The 16,073-nt window shown below is 41.7% G+C and overlaps 1 protein-coding gene across 1 annotated transcript in view; it reads right to left on the reverse strand.

Moving 5' to 3' along the window:
* KCNH1 (potassium voltage-gated channel subfamily H member 1) overlaps positions 1-16,073 on the reverse strand; it is a 171,015-nt gene that overhangs the window by 30,308 nt on the left and 124,634 nt on the right. The gene's annotated exons all lie outside the window — the stretch shown is intronic.

Consider the following 16,073-nt stretch of genomic DNA (forward strand, 5'->3'; position numbering starts at 1 on the left):
AACAGATTTCTCTCCATTACTATGAGAAAAAGGTTTCCTCGTAGCTCTTTTATAGTATTTATTTACTTTTTAACTAGTTTTCCTACAGGCATAGTCTATAAAGGCATAAAGATAATTTTTTATACTGTAAGATCTTAAAAACTGCATCCCTGAAGCTACTTAATGTTATTCTTTATTGAAGTCAGCACGGCCAAGTTATTTTGTCATTCACAAACTTCAGACAGCTGATGCAACTGCATTAAGATCCAAATACAGTTATTTTTAATGCAAGCAGGATTGAGCCATTTATTTTGTTTGACTGTTGACAGTTCTACACAGGAGCAGGAAAGATTTTAGATTAGCTGAACTAAAGCACCCTTCTGGAAAATGAATGCTCGATGGGGCGTCATTTTCTATTGTTCATTTGTTAGAGCTCTCAATATTTCAAGTTGCTTAGAATGAAAGTACGGATTTTATCTTTATATCTGTTTGCACCACAAATTACAAATTATTACCTCCCTCCTGAATGTGGCACCTGGGAATGGGGGTAATATAAAAATTTCAGTTATTACAGATATAAGGAATTAACTTCTCCACTTCTCTGGCCAATCTGGAGCCAGAAAGAATTTATTCTTTAGGGAGGTTCTTAGATTTTGTTTCTAAAATTTTACTTTAAGCCAAGATTTTGACTTCTGCTCTCCTGTGTAAAATTCCTTGTCATTCTCCTACTCATCAGATGTTTTCATAACTTCATTTCTGTGGTATGGGTATCTATCTACCCACACCATCACCTGGACTGATTCTCTGGTTATAAGACAAAAACCTTAAGGTTGTTCTCTGCGCCCCTTCTTCCAGAGGAATTACTTCAGACTTATGTCGCTGCCAGAGAACAAAGCTGGACCTTTACAAACTACTATGTAGTGGATCAATAAAACCTAAAAATAGATTTTCTAAATAATTCTATTAAGGTACTTCATCTGTTCTAGAAGTCCATTTTAACTAAACCCTACAAAAGGACTTTAGCCTTCGGTAACACAGTAACATTGAGTTTCTGTCTTACTGTCACAGTCTGCGCCCTAGTCTTTACCATGAAAAGAATCAAAACGGCCAGGAGAGCGGAGCAGTGCTAGGATGTCACACACACACAGAATCACACAACGGTTGATGGGTTGATGTCAGACTGCGTGACAACAGCAAGCGAATGTACCCTACAGAGCCCATGTCATTTCTCCAAGAAGACAAACTCAGTCACAAGGGAAGGGCGCTATAGGGTTGCATCATCCTACAAAAAATACACTTGTAAATACAGAGGAGCCTCCCCCTATAGCTGGTTAAGCACAGGAGCTACCTCTACCCTTACGCTCTTCATGGAGAGTCCAGAAAACTTCTCACCCTCTGCCCCATTCCCTCCCTTCATGTGATTCCCTGAAACCACCACCCCCACTTCTAGGGCACACATGTGGCCCTGAGCCCCTTTTCTTGGAGGAAAAGGTACCTTTCAAAGGCTAAGCAGCACTGACTTTCAAAATCCCACAGAGAAACTCCTGGCCTCTACACAGGTCTACTAATCTTTGAGGCCACTATTCCCTGGAGATGGTGTCGACTGCGAGCTCCAGGAGCCACAGGCACCGCAACTGTCTGCACCTAATCCTGGGCTGGGATTTCTAGACAGTGCTGTAATATAACAAACAGTGGAAGGAGAGATGACTTTTGTGATTAAGGAACATTTCAGTTTCATTTTGACATTAATTGTCCGCAGAGCAGCCTCTTCTTATGCCGTGTGCAGGGGGGTTGGACTAGATGACCTCTAGAGGTCCCTTCCAACCTTAAGCATTCTGTGATTCTGTGATTCTCCTCTAAACACGAGCTCTTTCCTGCATTAAATGACTCCCCATTTCAAGCACTAGCAAACCCCTGCAGTGCTTTGCTTCCCACGGCAGACTCCAGACTCTGTAAAACACTCAGAAACACAAAGCAGATTTTGGAGACAGGGACGCAGGAAGGAATGGGAAGATGTGCTCTTTACAGTGGACAATTTATATAGGCAGTTTAAAAAAGCACTTGGGTGCTTTGCTATCTATAACATGATAACAATGCTTAAGGGAGCTTAAGGGAGCACTAATAGGCTCACTGTTAAAATGAATTAAGAACTACATAACTGTTTTCTTTGCTGGGTCATGCTTCAAATAGACTAAATAAAAATTAATTCATTTTGCAATCAATAGAGAGTTAAATTATACAACAGTCTTTTTATCGCCTCCTCATCAGGAATACTTCTGCATTGCTAAAACTTTACAGTACATATTCAAAGTCAGCAAACACAACCTACCATTTTTAATGAACATTGCACTGTTTTCAGTAGGGCAAAAGCACTCTTACTCTTTTGGTAACCACAGTATAAATCAGCAATTCCTTCCACATTGACTTTTTCAGTCATGGCTAAATGATGAACAATCATTTAGCCTTTTAAATGCTTGCTTTCCTAAAATCTGAAGTAGCATAGCCACTGTTTTTCCAAGACATTTTTAAATCCCACTGCAATAAAGCCATGTTTCATATTAGCTATCAAATACTGTCATCAAGTTAAGTCTTTTGTCCCAAAAGGAAATAGAAAAATCTCCCTTATTTATAGCCTCATCAAAAACGTTCATTCTTACTGAGGTGTTATTTTTGTTGTTTGATAATCATTATTATCTCTACTTTAATACAACATGCCATATTTTTGCATTTAAAACTGCTGCTTTAGAAAAATGACTACGTTATAATGAAATGACAATCTAAAGCAGGCAATAGAATATACCACCTAACAGTGAAACGGCACCAACTGAAAATATGTTCATTTATCTTCCTGCTCTGTCAGGGAAAGAATTCACCTCTTTTAATTGTATTAAATTAAAATGACACCACAAAAACCTTAACCTAATCTTCTTGTGACAAGGAATTACATTAGAGGTAGATGCAAATCAGTGCTACTTCTTCAACCTACTTTCCCTGCTCAGGACACAGACTGCAAAGGCAGAATTAGCACAGTGGTAGGATTTCAGTGACTCACATGCACCCGTTATTGCATAATCATGCAGAGAAGGATGTAGTGGCTTCAGCTCAAATTGATTATTTGTGGAAGCAATTACAACTATGAGAAGAATATGGCAGTTTGCAGAGGCATTTATGCAATAATTCAGGGGTGATGGAAGCAATAACACAGGAAGGACATTTGCTGTATAAGTTGCTTGATTTAATGTCTCAAGACTGACAAAAACAAGCAATTACGTGCCTACAGAAAGCCACCATGCAGGAATAAATGCTGAAGGTGAGAGACTTGGAGAAACATCCAGCCAATGGATTTTACACATATGTGTGTGAACACAGAGACGCACAGACACTTCTGTGTGAAAACAACACGACCCAAGAGGGCCAAGGGACAGGGCATGAGGAAGGGAAATGCCCAACACATCTGATTGACCCTTCTGGCCCTGGAATGCTGTAAAATATGGAATTGACTTGGCAGATCCCAGACGTTGCACCTCAAGCATAAGCACAGCCCTAAGGGCCATGTGATTCCTTCAACAGTATGGAATAAACACAGCAGGAAAACAACTTGTGCGTGGAGGACATGGGAGCAGAGGCCTGGAAGGCAAAGACCAACTTCTCCAAGTTCCACCCCATGTGATCACAGACAGCTGCACCTTTCCATCAGCTTATCAAGTCCTGTCTTAGGCCTAGTTTGATTTTTTGCCTCCTTAAGACCCAGTTTTAGTATCTCATTCTTTCAATAATTAGAATTTTTATCTTGAATCTATCTAAATTTATCTAATTTATCAGTGTACATCTATTTGCAGCAAGTAACTCTTAAAGTCCCATTTTATTTCTTCTCTCCAAACACCACTAATGTTTTGTATCAAAAGCTATGATCTGTCTGATCTGCCTTCAGATTAATAAAAATATATTGGCAGAAAACTACTTGACCACCAACTCTAAAAGGGTTGCAATAACAGTATGTCTGAAAAAACAGCACATGAGAAAAAACAAAGATTACTGATGGATGCCAGATTGACCTCAGAGCATTCTGTGAAGCGTTCTTTGTGGCCAGGAAAACATTTTTAAAAAGCCAATGTTGGCAGCAAGGGCAGGCTCCCTGCTGGCAATGAGGTTGTTCCATATCTGTTAAGAGGCAATACCCTTTTTTGTGTTACTTTCAAACTTCTCCACAGTTCCTTCAGATAGGTTTTTGGCGTTCTATAAATGCTTACTAAATATCAAAAAAGGATTATACTCCTAAGTCATCTTGTTCCCATATGTTTATTGGTTATTCAAGTAAGCACTATGGATGGGTTTCAGACAATCAGTTACACAGCCCAAGCTTAGGGATATCTCTTGGCTACTGGAGTATCAGTCGGCCTCGTGGGCTTTCCACTCAGTGCCTTAATTAGATGCCCACAAGAGTTTACTGCACATGCATACAAAACGTATAACGTGTATATGCTGTATTTCTATGTGAATTAAAGCATCATTTTCCCATACGACTGTATGCTTTCATCTCTATAACAGAATAACAAAACACACGTCTGTGCAAATCTTTTTGCATCAGATCTTTAACGAAAGTCCTATGGCTTGTGACTAGAAATTTTTTCCTTTCCCTAATTTGATACTGAAGCAGTTTTCTTGTAAATAAATGTTCAAGTAGGTGATAATCAAACTCTTAATATTATTTTAGAGCTTTTAAATGACAGCTTCTTTACATCTATAAAATGTTGATTTAAAAGATGTTGGTTATATGAAGAACACAGGACCAATAAAAGCCCTTGTAAAGTAAGAAGGATATAAAATAAAGTCACCACTTTTTTCCTCCTTTATTCATAACAGGGAGAAGGCTTAATGTTATCAACAGTATTGCTGCTTACCATAATCATGAAAAAGTCATGAGACTAGCTTTGGAATTCAGAAGATTAGAAACCAAAAATACACTGTTTTTTCAGGGGTTTTACCATGCACATTTCCAAAGATTTATAATTCTAGGGTTGCTAAACATATGAGCTTGGTTTCTTGCATAGATGCTTGTCTCCAGGAACGGTGCCATTAGGAAAAAAATACCAAATATGGTATTTTCCACGCAATCACAGGAGCTGGCAGGCACCATGACTCTTCTATTTTATTGTGTATCTTAAACTATAAAGTGTTTTTTTAATGGCCTAGCGCTCAGAACCACAGAGAACAGTGCCTGCAAATGCAAATATTTTCAATATGCAATAGAAAGAACTAACTGTTGGTCTATGAGGGTAGGCTGGCCAGCCCTCAGAAGAATCTTTCAAGGTTATTTCCAATTCAGGGTTAAAAAATTCCTCATCGTCACATAAAATAAGATTCCTGGCCCATCCTGAACCTTTTGCCTTACACCATCTGCTCCACCTCTCTGTTCTGCTCCACACTCACTCCTGCAGGCAGCTCTGAGCCCCGCTCCTAACTCCAGTGAGACAGGAGGGAAACGTGTTTCCAAACATTGCAGAAGGGCAGGTTTTCCTTGCTGGGCTCTTTCGTTCATCCTCTTATTTCCCACATACTGCAGTACAGGCAGAAAAAGTCAGGTACAACCTCATCAACATCCAGAGACCATGCACACTGGAAATGAATCCATAAAACAGAATACGTGTTTGTTTGCTTCTTCAACAGTAAAAATTTCTAATTAAAAAAAAACCCCAAAACATTGAAAATGCTCACAGCTCCAAAATCTGGATGACTCAAAGCAACAGAAAAAGAGGCAAATGGCTTAGGCCGCATGTGTGCAGATCCATTACACTTCATTCCAGCGAGCCAAGGAAGGTGGGCTCAGGCACCACGGATGTGAAGTCCATTCCCAGTGAAGCCAGGTTTGCAGGATTAGTTTGCACGCAGCATTCCCCTCGCAGTGTAACCAAGAGGCTGAACCGCAGCGGACGAGAGCAGCAAACGGGGGAAGTGGAGATGGGGACGAGCCCTGCTGCCGGTGCCCGCACGCTGCTGGCGCGCGCTGCCCGCCTCTCTGCTCTTCGGGCAGATCTAAGCCAGGATCAGACCTCCCTGCAACTCCAAGCATGCTTTACCTTTCCCACAAACTGAAAATGTAAAGGCAATAGCAAAACCCAGCCATTTATATTGCATTATCTTAATTTCATTTTTCCCTTCAATGGGAGATGCTTTTAAAGAAATACCATAACTATGTAAGGAAAGCCATGGACTTCACTGTAGAAAAAAGAAGTCAATTAATTCCCTGAAAACTGATATGAATGCTGAGCTGCTACATAAAACTGCAGGATGAATGGAATAAAGTAAAACCAGGCTAAAGCACAATTTTAATGTCGTGATGAGATACATTTGGAAAAGAAACAAATTATGGCCATTTCTGCTACAATCTATGACTTCGTTTCCACAGGGATTAGTCAGAACAGTTACCTAACCAAGTTCCTAACTCTACACCATTAAAAGCTCTTAAATACTAACAACAAGGGCCAGTGCTGCACACTGTCTACCATCGACAAAAGCCACTAATGTGATTTCAAACATCCTGCTAAGCGTGGAATGATCTCTCCTTTCCCAGCACCAGCTCCTGTTTCGGAATTGCCTAACCTGGAAAACACACAAGATAAAGCCACTAAGCCCTACTGTCTGTATAGTACTAAGAATTCATGAAGGTTTTTAAGGTCTGCTTGGGTTATGAATTAGTAGAAAACAGCGCCTGCCAGATCATAGGTCATTCTACCACAACGCAGACTTCTCTAACGCATTACTGACCAGTATTTCCTGTGTGCAGCCCATATGGGTAAGTTGAATTTATCAGTGACAAAAACACAAGACTGTAGTAATGACGAAAGCCTTTCAACCAAGTTGGGCCTGCTCAGGTTTGGGAAAAGATCTCATCCATGTATCAACATTCAAAAATACAAACTGGAATCACAGCAGCTTCACATTATACGAGCTTTTACCCTTTCATCCCTTGGTGAAATAGCAAAAGAAGAGACACATAATTCAAAGATCAACAGAAATAATTTCTGTATGAAGAAGTCCTTTGGGGTTTATGTAAAGGACACCATGGAGAACGGCCTTTGGATGATGTACACACAAGAAGGAAAAAAAGGGGCAGGGAAGAGAGGAGGGGAATCAAGGAAGAGCTGCAGTCATTACAGAGTAGCAGAGTGACAACGTCGATGACGAATTACGCAGGGGGTCACCCACAGCCCTACACCCAGGCTGCAATCTGAAACAGCTGGAGGGTCTCAGTATCCCAAGCAGAATGTATTGCAGTGATGCTATGGGCAGACACTAGTGATCTACAGAGGAGCACGTAGCAGCCCAGGTTTTATAACTGGCTTCCTTACCATGCCCAGTGGGACAGCAAGGCAGCAACCGTGCCGCACTCTGCACAGCCCTGAACCGCCTGGACCGCAGCCATCCTCCCTCACAACAGCTAATTTACTCAGAATATTCCCCAAAAATGCTAGAGGCGGCTTGTTCACTTCAGCTAACTCTCTTCACTGTATTCATTAGCTCACCAAAGCTGTTTAACAACAGCTGAACATGGTCCAATTTACTGTATCCTTTGTGCTTTTTTTTAGTAGTACTACTGACAAAATAACTGGTTCTAATGTTACTGATTGTAACCAAATTTAACTAATTCATTACAGATGTTGTTTAGTTGATAGGCATTTTGCCCTTCCATTATTAGATGCTTTTAAAAGTAATAAATCAATTAAGAAACACAGCAAGCGGCTTTCTTTTTCAGTGCTGACAAGATATGGGTTCTGTTGATTTTACATGTCAAAACCTATCATTTTAGCAGCAGCCAAACTCTGCATCATAAATACCCAGTCATCACCCTTAATTCCAGGTTACTGTTTGCACTGTGACACTACTTTCTACATTTGTAGAAAAATGGGTTGAAAATTACTCCTGCTGTGATTTGTTTTCTTGAAACAAATGAGGCCAATGAAAATCACCTTATATGAGTTTTTTAATTGTTTTCATTCTTTATGGCTTAATAATTCGATTCTTTTTCTGCAAGAATGTTTTTGTTCCTTGCTGGGATGCTCTGATGGGATACTGGGAAGCGTGCACACTGCCCAAACTAGTCTAAGGAAGCTGTTAGAAAAATTGGCAAGAACAGCAATGAATATGCATTTTAATTACAATGTATGCATAACTGTAAAACGACTGTGCGCTTTACTTTGTCTGACATGTTCATTGGCAAACACTGCACCATGGCGCTAGAGGCACATTTGTATCCTAGAGGGATGCACATGTTCATATTCTAGGAATCTGCATTTTTTCTTTGGGGCCCTAAGAAAAAAAAATAACCATCACATTTTACAATGTGCATTGTTCTGTGCATTGGTCTCCATACTTATTTTAGATGAATAATTTCTTGATCTTAAAAAACAAATGTTGAACTTGTCTGTCAATTAAACTTTTCTACACCCAGGAACATGCTTCTGTATCAAAGACTTTTTAAAATCATCTCAGAGAAACTGATACTCCCATCAGCAGTACTTAGCTCCCCAGCACAATGTAATACACACTCTAAACTACTGCTTTCTTTCTGAAACTGCCAACTGCATAACTCAGAAGCAACCAAAGAAAATTCAGGCAATAAATGAGTCATTCTATGATCATTTGGAAATTGTAATTGATCATTGAAAATGGACAAATTAAACATTACAGAGATGGTTCAAAAATATTGTTAAAATTAATTACCCTGAAATTAATTTGGGGAAGAGGGGAAACAGTATGAATGAAAAGCTCTGGAAAAGGGAGCATAAGTTTAAAAAATATTTTGAATTTGAAGAAAATGTACACAACCTTTGGTTTTGTTTAAGATTTTTCCCCTGTTTCCCATAAGATTTATGGAAGAAATCCAGGTTCCTATTTTTTGTTGGACAAAGGCGAGAATATTAAAAATCTTTTAAGTGCTGGTTTTAGTGTTTTCCATTGCTGCCGCCATGGATGAGCTGCATTTCTGGGCTCTGATACATATCGATGTTAGTTCAGCCAAAGGAGCAACATGCACCTTTACATGCAGCAAGCAGCAAAGCCAAATGGCTGCTAATGGTTATTGCTTTTGACCATACCTTGAGATGTGCATTTTCTTCACCCATGTTGAATTTGCACAGAAATGCACCAGACAAGGGAATGTCACCATCTAACATGCTATACAGGAGCATATATCTGCTGTAGTAGGAAATACTTTGGCTCCCACAAAGTTACAAGCAGAAGTCCTTATTCCTGGACACAGTTGTTATTTGTGAGGAAACAAACTGGGAGAAACCCAGTAGTTGACATCTGCTGGATTTGCACTACTCACTCAACGCTATTCGCACTGTTACCAGACAATATGTTCATTTATATTTCTCATTTCATCCTAGAACTCATCTGTGGCCCAAACCACAACCACATGAAAGATACTTGTTGAGGGTAGCAGCATTTAGTCTGTGCATCAAATCTTGCATGAGTTTTATTATATTGCTTTTATTGAATATTTCTAACTATTCCATACGAAAACCCGTCCTCTCTCCCATCCTTATAACCATGGGATTTGTTCATCTCAAGACGAGTAAAGCGCAAAAGGTTTGGTTAAAAGGTGCTTTTCACAACATCTTTCAGCCTTGCTCAGCAAGAGCGAACAAATCTGATTCTGTCCTTTGGACAAGCCCAGTCACCTCCTCTCAAACATGCTGCGAAAAACAGGGTGGTTATAACAGATTCACTGGCTATAGTAAAAATGCATTTTAAAAGTGGAAAAGCAATTTGAACATTTTAAAAGAAAAGAAATCCCTATTTTCCAGAAGGAAGAATTCTTCTCACTTACAAAACAAGATCTCTGCTTTGATGTACCCACCCCTATCCCTAACTCAGACACCTCATCTTTCTGAGAGAAAGAAGGAAAAATGACTGAAGGTCAGTTGGCAGCATAATCCAAAACCAGACTGAAATATCCTTCTTTCTTTTAACTCTTTTAAAGAACCCAGGCATTGCTGTAAAGTATTATAATGCCTATGGTCCTACTAGCTTTATCTTGACTTTAAAATGAAGAAGTAAATTAATATAAAGATAAGTCTGAAAACAATAGCAGGCTCCAAAATTATTTTCTGCTATGCTGCTGACATACGTGTTATTTGCTTTTAATTTCTAGCCACCGAACAGAAAGCAGCAGGCTCTTATAGCATTTCTTAATGCACATCCACAATTCCTGCTGCTCATTCCTCAGAAAAACCTGGCGTTCCTATCTCCTGTTTTTCCAAATGCCTCTGCTGTGTGAAAAATAAACAGCTTTCCTATATAAAGCGCTAGTCATTTAACACTGTGGTGCTAAATAAATATTAATACAAGACTAGACTCAGCCTCTCTTATTAGCATTAAGTGGTACCTTACTCTGCAAATACTCCCGCTCTGCTCAGCGCAGCCAGGTTTCACGCTACGGAAGGAAAGGAGCTGGAGGCCGCCTCAGCCGGCAGCGCCTCCTGCGCCTCGTCCCGGCCATCCCAGCACTGCGGCACCGCTGCCTCCGGGAGCGGGATCCGGCCAGGACACGGGATACGGGACAGAGACCCCCCAGCGTCCGGCCAGCCCCACACTCAGCCCCGCGTGGTGCTGGTGCCCAGTGGCATCAGGAGAGCACGTGCCCAAGCTGAGCTCCCTCAGTCTTCAGGTCACGAAGGTGCTCGTGCACCTCCTGGCATCTTTTTTTCCTCTTAGGTTACTAGAGAATCTAACAGACTGTGTTTTTTCCTGTGTTTTTTGAAAAAAAAAATACAAAATATGATTTGTTGTTATCCAGGCTTGTAGCTGTTTTACTCATCTATCCAAATTAACTTTCTGCAGATTCTCACTGAACAACATTCCCCTCTCACCAATGATTATTCTCTTCAGCTCTCCTTTGTGATACCTACGAGTAAGGCCAAATATTATGCTTCTCTCTGTGCCATTTCTCCACATTAATCTTAGCTGAACATAAACTGAAACTTCTTTTGCTTTTGTTTTCTGGCAATTGATTCTTTTTTTTGCTTTCTTGACTCCAAGCCACTATTTGCATTTTAATGCATTTTAAAAAACCAAGATGTTCAAAGGTACTAATACTAATATGTATTTACCAATATTTACTAGTATGCCAACTTCCATTCAACCCAAATACTGAATTCCTACTGAGTTTTTCAAAATGCCACCTATCCCTGATGAAGCTCTGAAAGGATTAAATGCATCTGCCTTCATGCAACTTCTTCTAGGGTTTGTGCTCATCATTAGTTAGAGGCCAGCTGGCCTTGATGTACAAGCAGAGCACAACCATTTCTCTGTACCTATCATATGCAGTATTTGTCCTCTCAAACAGATTCCTTATACTCTTTTTCTATGGAAAGAAAACTGAGCAAGAACAGCTTAGAAAACACTCATTACCAAATTCCCTATCTCATTTTAGTTAAACAATTTTTAATGTTCACCCTCTATGTACTTCCATAAAGTTCTAACTGATGAACTCTACTGAGAGCCACTAACTAAAAAATTCTTCCCACCTTCATTATGTTTGTTATTGCAATCTAAAACATAATTAAGCCTCAGAACAGTTACTTCTCTGTGGAACAGATGGCACAGCTTGCCTGTTTTACCTGTTTGCAAACTGACTCAGAGAAAGGTCATGGTCTGCTTTTCTAAAGTCATCTCTGCTTTGACCATGTCCAATTTAGACCTCTGATTTGACACAGGTGTGACTAGATCTGCAGAAATGTCACAGCTTTTCTAATAAACAGGTCCAAAAAATCAAATTAGACAATCAAAGATTTAAGGATCCCAAAATCAAAAGCATCTGGCCAAGGAAGGAAAAAAATAGGCAATCTCCACCAAGACCACTGTCACAGTAGCTGAAATACAAATGATTGGATTGCACAGAATTTCAGATTTCTCAAAAAGCTATAAATCAGAGCAAATTAGTAGCACAGTCCCAGAGAACTTTTGATAATTCTGTAAGTTACCTAAAAAAAGAAATTAAAGCTAAGAGCTTTATGTATGTGTGGGGGGTGGAAAGCATACACCTGGTGGCGTACTTGTGATTTCTGAAGTTCACAACTTGTACATAGAAAGCCTAAAACGGCCTAGCATCCATATTTATATGTAACACTGTGGGCAGAAAAAGAAAAAAAAAAAAAAGAAAAAGACATATTTGAGCTAATGGGACTGTGCTTTATTTATAACTTTCTAATTAGCAATCAGATTGAAACATTAGGAGTTAAAATGGTGATTTGTCTGTAGTGTTAAATCAGTCAGAAAAGGTTATGAACCCAAACCAGATGTAAAAGCAGAAGCTCTTGTACAGAGATTTGCCTTAAGTCCACAGGGAGACTAAATTCTTTCTAGTGGAAGCTGACTCTGGGCACACCGGGCTGCTCGGACACGGGAACGCACCGTGCCGGCCCCGCGAGCCTGGCCTGGCTCCCGCTGTGGAACAGCAGGCAGTGCGATGGCTGGGAGTGTCACTGAGCACAGCCAGGGCTGCGGGAAATCGGGCTCTCCAAAAGAGGAAAAATACCTGTACCTTGGGCTGTACAAGCTCAAATAATTCTGTTTTAGCCTGGAAACAAACTCCTAAAATATGCTCAAAGGATGTACTCGGGAGTCAAGAAAAGTGCTTCATTTTATTTTTTTAGGGTTTTTTTCTGCTAAATAAATTGCTGTATGAAACATCTGACTTTGAAAATGTGAAAACAGATTTTGAATGCTTATCACTTCTTATCAAGCTTTATTTGCCAAACTCACCACGAAGTTGTGAATGACAAGTAGCCTCCCAGGTACCTTGGTGGTGGGGAAGAGGAAGAAAAGATAGAGAAGTAACACAGTGGGGTCTGCTGAGAGCTGTAAAGCTGTCAGTGTCATGGTAGAGGATAGGGAGTAGTTGCTCATTGTCACTTCCAACACAAGAATTAAGGGATACTGAATTAAATTAGCAGTGTTTCAAAACAAAAAAAAAATGCAGCTATTGATATGGCCAGCTACTAATCTTTGGATCTTTTTGCCATGGACCTTGGGAGTACTAAGCTTTAAGGAGATTCAAATGGTCACGGGACAAATTCACTGATGAAAAACCCACAGAGAGCTACTGAATAGCAAAAAGCTGCTTCTCAGCCTTTCCCAAATCAGTGGGATGCCAGGAGATTATTCCAGAAAGCAGTTACATTTACATCCCGAACTAGGATGCAAAAACCTGCCAGATAGAATCATAGAATCATAGAATGCTTACGGTTGGAAGGGACCTCTAGAGGTCATCTAGTCCAACCCCCCTGCACACGCAGGGTCACCTAGAGCACATGGCACAGGACTGCGTCCAAGCGGGTTTTGAAGATCTCCAGAGAAGGAGACTCCACAACCTCTCTGGGCAGCCTGTTCCAGTGCTCTGTCACCCTCACTGTTAAAAAATTTTTCCTTAAGTTCCTGTGGAACTTTTGGTGCTTCAGTTTCCGGCCATTTCCTCTAGTCCTATTAGGGGCCACCACTGAAAAGAGGCCGGCACCATCCTCCTCACTGCCTCCCTTGAGGTACTTATAGACACTGATTAGATCCCCTCTCAGCCTTCTCTTCTCCAGGCTGAACAGGCCCAGCTCCCTCAGCCTCTCCTCATAGGGCAGATGTTCCAGGCCCCTGATCATCCTTGTGGCCCTGCGCTGGACTCTCTCCAGCAGCTCCACATCCCTCTTGTACTGTGGGGCCCAGAACTGGACACAATACTCCAGATGCGGCCTCACCAGGGCTGAGTAGAGGGGCAGGATCACCTCCCTCGACCTGCTGGAGATGCTCTTCTTAATGCACCCCAGGATCCCATTGGCCTTCCCGGCTACAAGGGCACACTGCTGCCTCATGGTCAACTTATCATCCACCATGATGCCCAGGTCTTTCTCTGCAGAGCTGCTCTCCAGAAGGTCAGTCCCCAGCCTGTCCTGGTGTCTAGGGTTATTCCTCCCCAGGTGCAGAACCTTGCACTTGGCCTTGTTGAATTGGTTGAATTGGTTGAATTGTTCAATTGGTTGAATTGATACCCTATACCTGATTAGATAGCCCTCAGAAGCAACCACTTTAGGGCTGCACTTAACGGTTTTAAGGAGGTTGAATAACATTTGCTACAAAGTATTAACCCATTCTGAGCTGCACCACCGTGCTTTCCACACCAGTTTACTATACCAGCCTGTGCTCAGCCTTTCCTTCTGTTCAACAGAACTGATAGAAGAGCAGAGATCTCACTTTCATCTCCATTCATCAAATAACTCCACTGGCTTTGCAAAACTGTATTTCCCCAAAACAAATTTCCCCAAAACATAGCGCAGAAGGTAGAGGATTAAAATATATACTCAACTGCTGTGCTTGTAAAAACGCAACACAAGCACTTTCATTTGTCAGGACGTATGAATGACAGCACATACAGTTCTGGAGCACAACTATTAATCATCTTCAGATTTGCTCTGCTTAACTAAGTATTACATCAGAAATTCAACAGACTGATAATATGCTTTGTACTTAAAGAATATGGAAGGGCTCATTTTTTTTAGAAGCTTGATATGCAGTTTTTTAAAAAGGTAGCTAATATATAGAAAACACACACTTCAGTTTCAATAACAGGGTAAATTGGAATTTCTGAAGAGTCTCAGTAAGGAAAAGGAGATAAAGAAACTCAAATTCAAGAACTTAGAGCTAATAGATATTGACAGGTAAACTAGCTTTTATGATCCTGATTTGTAATCTTGAACTTCTACGATGCCAACGCATACCCCAGGCAAGAGCCAGCAATGGGCAGCATGAGTCTCTCCAAGCTCTTTGGAGTTTACTCTCAACCTGCTCCTTCTGCTCAGGAGCAGACGACAGAAACAGATGTCCTTTTAACTGCTTAAAGATCTATTAATTCTCAGCGAGCAAACATAGCACCTGAAAAGCTATGTCCAATCTCCCAGACTTTATCAGAAATTCTTCTTTACTTCATGACGTATATAGAGTGTGCTGCCATCATACACAGATTTGAGAGAAAAGCAGAAAGATGCTCTAACAGGTGCAAAATGCATATGAGTGACTACTATTTTTACTCCAAAAAAAGGCTCAGCGTAACAGTGAAAGATTGCAGGAGCATCCCATCATAAGGCTTGCTAGAATAAGTAGCACTGAGTATTCAAACTCGTATATTTACAATAATGTTAGAGAAGAATGCAACACACAGGAGCCGCGTCTGTTACGACTCAGGCTGACGCACAAGGTTAGAAGAAAATCGTGTTTCTATTTTTGGTGTCCGTGACGCTGAGTCCGCGGGGCGCGCGCGAGCCTCAGCAGCACCGCGTGCCGACCGCGGCTTCCTCGCAGGCACCCGACACTCTGCGCCGCAGCCCCGCGGACGCAGCGCCCCGGGGAGCCGTGGCGGAGGGGCTGCCGCCTCCTCGTGCGCGGGCAGCGTGTCACCCCCGCGGCTCCGCGCACACGAGGCCTAGCACGCGGCCCTGTGCGCTCCCCAAAAGGAGGAGAGCTGCGAGGGGCCGCACGGGACTCTGGTGTGCCACCCGCGACGCCCTGCGCCTTGGACATGCCTGGGAACAGGCTGCGGCCTCCTGGCTATTCCTGTCACTGGGGATGAATGAGCGAGTGAACGGACAGGAGGGTCCTCAAAGCACAAGGGGTGCATCGCGTATTCTTACACGCTGTACCTAAGCCTGCTGACACGGGTAAGGCTGTAGGTGCCTTCTGCACCCCTAAGAAAGAAGGTGAATCAAAGCTTGCTGTGGAAAAACACAGCTAGCCCTAATTCAGTCCTGCTACTGAGGCGGCCGAGGTTGTGTCTGCTACCAACCAAGTTGTCCTTGGAGTTTATCAATGGCTTGGGGGCTGCTGGCTGAACACCCTTGCCCTAGGGAATTATTTTTCAATCTTACAGCAAGAATGTAAAGAAACAAGTTAGTATAGTGGTTGCACTGTAGGCTGCAGCTCTGTGTTGTTCAGAGCTCGTCTAGGGCCACAGAGTGCAACTGAGCCCTGCCTCGGTGCCTGAGCTATAACCAAACCCATGATCGGAGAGCCCGGTTCCAGCCAGTCCATGCAGAAACCTCAAAAAGATA

This window comes from Tinamus guttatus, unplaced genomic scaffold, assembly GCF_059628265.1.
Source record: "Tinamus guttatus ecotype Peru unplaced genomic scaffold, ASM5962826v1 Tinamus_guttatus_pri_ptg000033l, whole genome shotgun sequence".
NCBI classification, from domain to species: Eukaryota; Metazoa; Chordata; class Aves; order Tinamiformes; family Tinamidae; genus Tinamus; species Tinamus guttatus.